The sequence below is a fragment of the Nannospalax galili genome, unplaced genomic scaffold (genome assembly GCF_000622305.1).
Source record: "Nannospalax galili isolate Female #2095 unplaced genomic scaffold, S.galili_v1.0 scaffold16, whole genome shotgun sequence".
In the NCBI taxonomy this organism is placed as follows: domain Eukaryota; kingdom Metazoa; phylum Chordata; class Mammalia; order Rodentia; family Spalacidae; genus Nannospalax; species Nannospalax galili.
Window position 1 is genome coordinate 3,528,094 of NW_008339910.1, and position 5,772 is coordinate 3,533,865.

Below are 5,772 nucleotides of genomic sequence, written 5' to 3' on the forward strand. Positions count from 1 at the left end.
CTCCCAAAACGGCACCGGCCCTCCTCCTTTTTCCCAGTGTGCTCTGATTTTCTCTGGGTCTCAAGACCCACCTCCTCTTTGCCTCGGAGGACGCATTTACCTAACATGGTCTTAGACTTACTTCGTGTATTATTTTTGTTAAATATCCAATTGAATAACACTAGTTGGAAGATTTAGAAAATGTTTTGAAGACAAATATTTGAACTTGAAGCATGATCTCATTGTTTTATAGATGCATCTATATGTTAATGTGAATATGAGTTAGATATTTACCAATTAAAATATAAATATGAAGAGTTACTGGCCAGCTAGGGCTGAAAAATCAGCTGTGGTTGATAGAACAGCACCATTGAGGCAAAAATCTTAGAAATATTTTCTGAGGGTCAATGAATGTAACGTGTGATCCATAGATGCCCAAGGCTGCATCTCAAGCTGATAATGGAGCTTGCTAATAAAAGACTTTCTAACATAGTTTTGGAGTTGAAGTCATGAAGGGTAACTGAGGCCTCGCAGCATGTGGCAGTAAAGAAGTCCCTTCAGAGAGGCCAGGAGTCCCTTTGAAGATTAGTGTCAATTGCAATGGAGACCCTTCACATTGACGGGATCATGGAGAAAAGATGATTCTTAGCACCACAAGAGGTCAGGAGAAGCTCTTGGTTAAGGTATACCTTCAGTTGCAGCAGGGACCCAGGATATTCGAGATGCTAGGAGGCTGTGATGCTCAACAAGGACAGCGGCAGCTGTGGAGTGGAGCTAGCCTGAGCCTAGGAGACAAATATGTGTGTGCTACAAATGGACAAGCTAAAAAGTGGGATGGTTCAAGCCCCTTAAAGCCCAGATCATGAGTGAGTTCCAGATATTGGTCGTCAACTTTCTTACACTGTTGGGTGTTGGTTTTGCTTTGATTTGATTGTACTTCTGCTCTCGTACTTACCTCTTGCAGTAAGAAAATATGCAAAATATTTGGATTTTAAAGGACACTACAGTCAAAAGGTCCTTGATATTTAAAAAGACATTTGTGTTTAAGGTGTTAAAATTTTTTAAAGAGTGTGGGCTTTAAAATGTTAGCCTATATTTTATATTATGATATTAACAGGAGATCTTGGGGAAGAAACAAGAAAGTGAAGGTTATGATTTAATAGTGATGACAAATCGATAAGTGGACAATTGTTCTAGTTAATTTTTGTCAACTTGGACAACATAGAAACCCGAAGGAAGTAAGAATTTTTGATGAGGAATTTTCTCCATCAAACTGACCTGTGTACATCTTTCTGGAGCATTTCTTGATTGGTAATTGATGAAGGAGGGCCAAGACTACATTGGGTGGTGCCAGCCATAGGGATGTAGGTCTTGACTACAGTGGAACAAGCCATAAAGAGCAAGCCTTGATGGTCTCTGCCTCTAAGTTCTTGCCTTGAGCTTTTGCTTTAGCATCCCTGGATAAATAAGATGAAATAAATCCTTTCCTCCCCGAGTTGCTTTTAGACACAATACTCATCATAGCCACAGTAAGCAAACACACACCTAATATTGTTTTTTCATCTTCCTAAAATACTCATCATTTAATAAATTATATTAACACACCAACAATGTGGTAACTTTAAAAAGAGTTATGAAAATCAGGTCAGTATAATTTTCTATTAGAGAAATAAAATTTAAATAGATACTGTTAAAAATACATTTGTTGGGATGTCTGAAAATAAAGTTATAACATCAAGTATTAAAGAATAAGAATAATTGGATTTCTCATGTATTGATGGTAATCTAAAATTATAAAGCCACTTTTGAAATTGCTGGTAGGTTCTTAAATATACGTATGTCTACCAAATAACATAGCATTTCACTTATGGATATTTACTAATATAAATAAAGTGTTGTTGGGGCTGGAAAGATGACTCAAAGGATAAGAACACTGGTTGTTCTTGCAGAAGACCTGGGTTCTAATCCCAGCCCCCACATGGCAGCTAACAACTGTCCATAACTCCAGGCCCAGGGGATCCGACAGCCACTTCTGACCTCTGTGGGCACTGCACGACACGGGTGCACTTACTTACATGCAGGCAATACGTGCATACACATAAAATAAAAATAATAAATAAAAATTTAAAAAAAGAAATAGTGTGTCTGCACAAAGGTTAACATATGAATGTTAATATGTTTATCATAGACTTTGACATTGAAAAAATCTTGAATGTCAAATAATCACAGTAAAATAAACAAACTGCAATATACACCTCAACAATTAAGAGGAATTACACCCTAACTGTTTTGAAACTGTTTAAAGCAAAAAGGTATGCCTTGGACTGAAATTAAAGCAGTATGTAATACATAATGTGTGATTTTAGTTACATAAATAATACAGAATGCACACAATTATGTAAAGACACAAGAAAGCTAAAAGTCAGATGATTGCACAGACAGGAATAAACAGGAGATATTTTCAAAAAGTAATGAGAATAAAATTCAATTAAAACTACATTGTAATTGACATATACATTTTCATGATAGGAGATGCATATCTTTGAGTGCATGTATAGGAATATGTTGCCTACTTTGTGCTCTCCAACAGGAAGGAGTAACAAATTAAATGATACAAATGAGGTCTATGTAAATAGAATAAACAAACTGTCCCAAAATCCACCCTGTACCAGTTGAGTTCCACAAGAACCAAAGATAGGTTTGTGCATAACAAGTACAGTGGGAGAGACAGTATTCCGGGTAGATTGATGAGAAGCTCTTGGAATGGGATGTCATAGCATTTAAAATACTGTAGAGTATATTATGTTATTGTCAGTAGTGCTTCTTTGTGTTTATTGATTAGTCAAGTGCTGGAAATAGGGTCAAAAATTAAGGAAGCTGCTAGCTGTACATCGAGGCTTTCCTATCTGATGCTTATTACCACAAGGCCTGGTGGAACTGTTCCTGTACATCTGGAGATCAGCCTGGGTTTGAAGAAAGACTTGGATGTTATGCATTGGACATTGCTGCTTTGACCTTTCAGTTCTACTTCTTCTTGCTCTCCCATTCCCTCTCTATTCTCTCTCTCTCTCTCTCTCTCTCTCTCTCTCTCTCTCTCTCACTCTCGCTCTTGCTCTTGCCCTCGTCTCTCTTCATATATATAAATATATATATATATGTGTGTGTATTACATATATGTTTATATGTGTGCATCTTTCTCCTCCAATTTCCTCCCCTTTCTCTCAATATATGCATATCTAAACATAGAGATATATTTTAAATTTTTTTAAATTGAACTTTTGCAATTTCCATATAATTTGACATTATTTGAATCACCTCCTCAAATGTACCTTCCCACACTGCACCCCATTCAATTCAATACACTTCAATCTATATACAGTACAGCCTATAGATTCTGATCTTTCTCCCCACATGTGCCGTAGCTTGGGTCTATCCACTGGATCTTGATCAACCTACCAAGAGTCCCATTCTTGTAAAAGACTGTCTCTTCCCCATCCCAGCAGTCATTGGTTGAAAAAAGTTCCTTAGGTTGGGCTGGGGTTTCCTACTCACTGCTCCATGTCTATGCTGAAAATTTTTCTGGTTTGAGATTTTATGGGACTTGTGCATGCTGACATCATTGCTGTGAGTTCATACCTGTAGTGGAAAATCTGTCTGGAAAACTGTTTCCTAGTGATCATCCAGACTCTGGCTCTTACCACATTTTTGTCCACTCTGTCAGTGATCCCTGAGCCATGGAAGGAAGAAGTTTGAAATAGGTGTCCTATTAAGGGATGCACAGTCTGGAGCCTCCTGTTCTCTACATATTGAACAATTACAGGTTTCTGCGCTAATCACCATCTGCTGCATAAGAAAACATCTGGATAGGTTGAGGGACACATTCATTTTATGTGTATAGGATCATGGAAGATGTGCTGCTTTGGGCTAATCATCTCACAAACTCTTATTCTCTGTTCTTGACCAGTTATGGGAACTCTGTATTATTCTCCATCTGTTGCAAAAAGAAGCATCTTTATGAGGTAGGATTGGTGTGCTTGCCTTTAACAGGATACAGTAAAACATTACAACACATTGTAAGAAATTACTTTGGCCTAGGATGTAGCAAAAGTAGGTTTTTCTCTAGGATTTATAACTTCCCCAAACATGTATATAGCTATGTTTATACTATCAATCTTAAGTTTGATTCCATTGTATGAGCATTATTCAAATTAAACAGCTGTTAATTACCACCAAGATAAAAGTGGCACTACTGCACCAATAGCATTGTTTATTAGGTTTGACAACTGGGTAGGATCATTGATTGATTTTTTTTCCTCTTGGCAGCTTGCATAATATCTTCTGATACAATGAGAAATAGTCTTCAGGGCGAAGGCTTCCAGGTCAATTCCAGATCACTTTCTCCAAGTCTTGAATATTCAGCCTTGGGTCTTACCTTCAATTCTGTGAGTCAATCAATGACTCTGACAACAATCTGCACTATTTTGGGGGTCTCTTGGACTACCCTGACCAACAAATAGAAGGTGGGTTTCTCATAACTAGAAATGTGATTTTTGTTATGTATCCTTAAACTATACATATACATAGCAACAAATCCTTATATGTGAGTACAGTACATATCCTGATGCAACTTCAGGAGGCAGAAAAGTGGAAATGAACTGTGGGGGTGAAGGGAAAGGAGCTGTAGTGAGGAGGATAGTAAGAGACAGGTGTTATCTAGAGAAAAATGAGCAGAAAAGGGCTATAAAAGGACATAAACTCAGGTAGGCAGACACATATGTATGGTGATCAAAGGAAAAAGTTCATTTTTTTCTCTATACTCAGATATGATACTTCAAAACCTCTTTAATCATAACATATACTCCTTAAAATATTGTCTCTTGAATTAAGCAGTTAACTAAAGTGCTTTATTTCACAACATGAGTCATGTTTTACTTCGACTATTTCAAATCTAACTGTAAACTGATTATTGTATTTTTGACGATGACTTTGAATGCATCCTTTTCCCTAAAATCTTTTTAATTGGTATTATTATTTTAAAAAAACATGCTTTTAAAATGTATTTGCTTTTTATTTCATTCCTATGGGATGCTTAAAGATATCTAGAGAGGCTAATGCATTTTATAGGGCTTAACAAAATTTTATGGTATCTTAATTTAATATACATAAAAAATAAGCAGTGGTAAAGAAAGCTGCTTACTTGCAAAGATAATTGGAGGAAATAGAAGTAAGACTGTGATGAAAATTCAAGTCTTAGGCCATCTGTATTGGACATTTGGGACAGAACTATGTCATGTGGTATACAAAACACATTGCAAGTGATTTCGTCACTTTCATGTTTATCAGTATGTACACAGAGGGAAAACACACATGCAGACCCATAAAGCCAATTTGTAATTTAAGAAAAAATTGTTTCTGATTTCTGTATATCTAGAGAAACATAGAGACAGGATTATTAAAACCACAATCCTAGGACTGGAGAAATGGCTCAGCAGTGAAGTGCACTGGCTGCTCTTGCTGAGGACCTGGGTTTGGTTCCCAGTATGGACATGATGGCTAACAGCCAGCTGTATCTCCAGTTCCAGGGGATCTGATGCCTTCCTCTAGCCACTGCAGACATTGCATGCATGGATACAATTAAATACATGCAGGCAGACACTTATAAAATCAAAATAAATAAAATGAAAAAAAGTTTTTTTTTAAAAAGCACAATCTTTTGAAGTATAAGTAAATAATAAATAAAATATTTTCAAATATTTATAGATGGCAACATATGACTTTCTTTAGAAAATACTG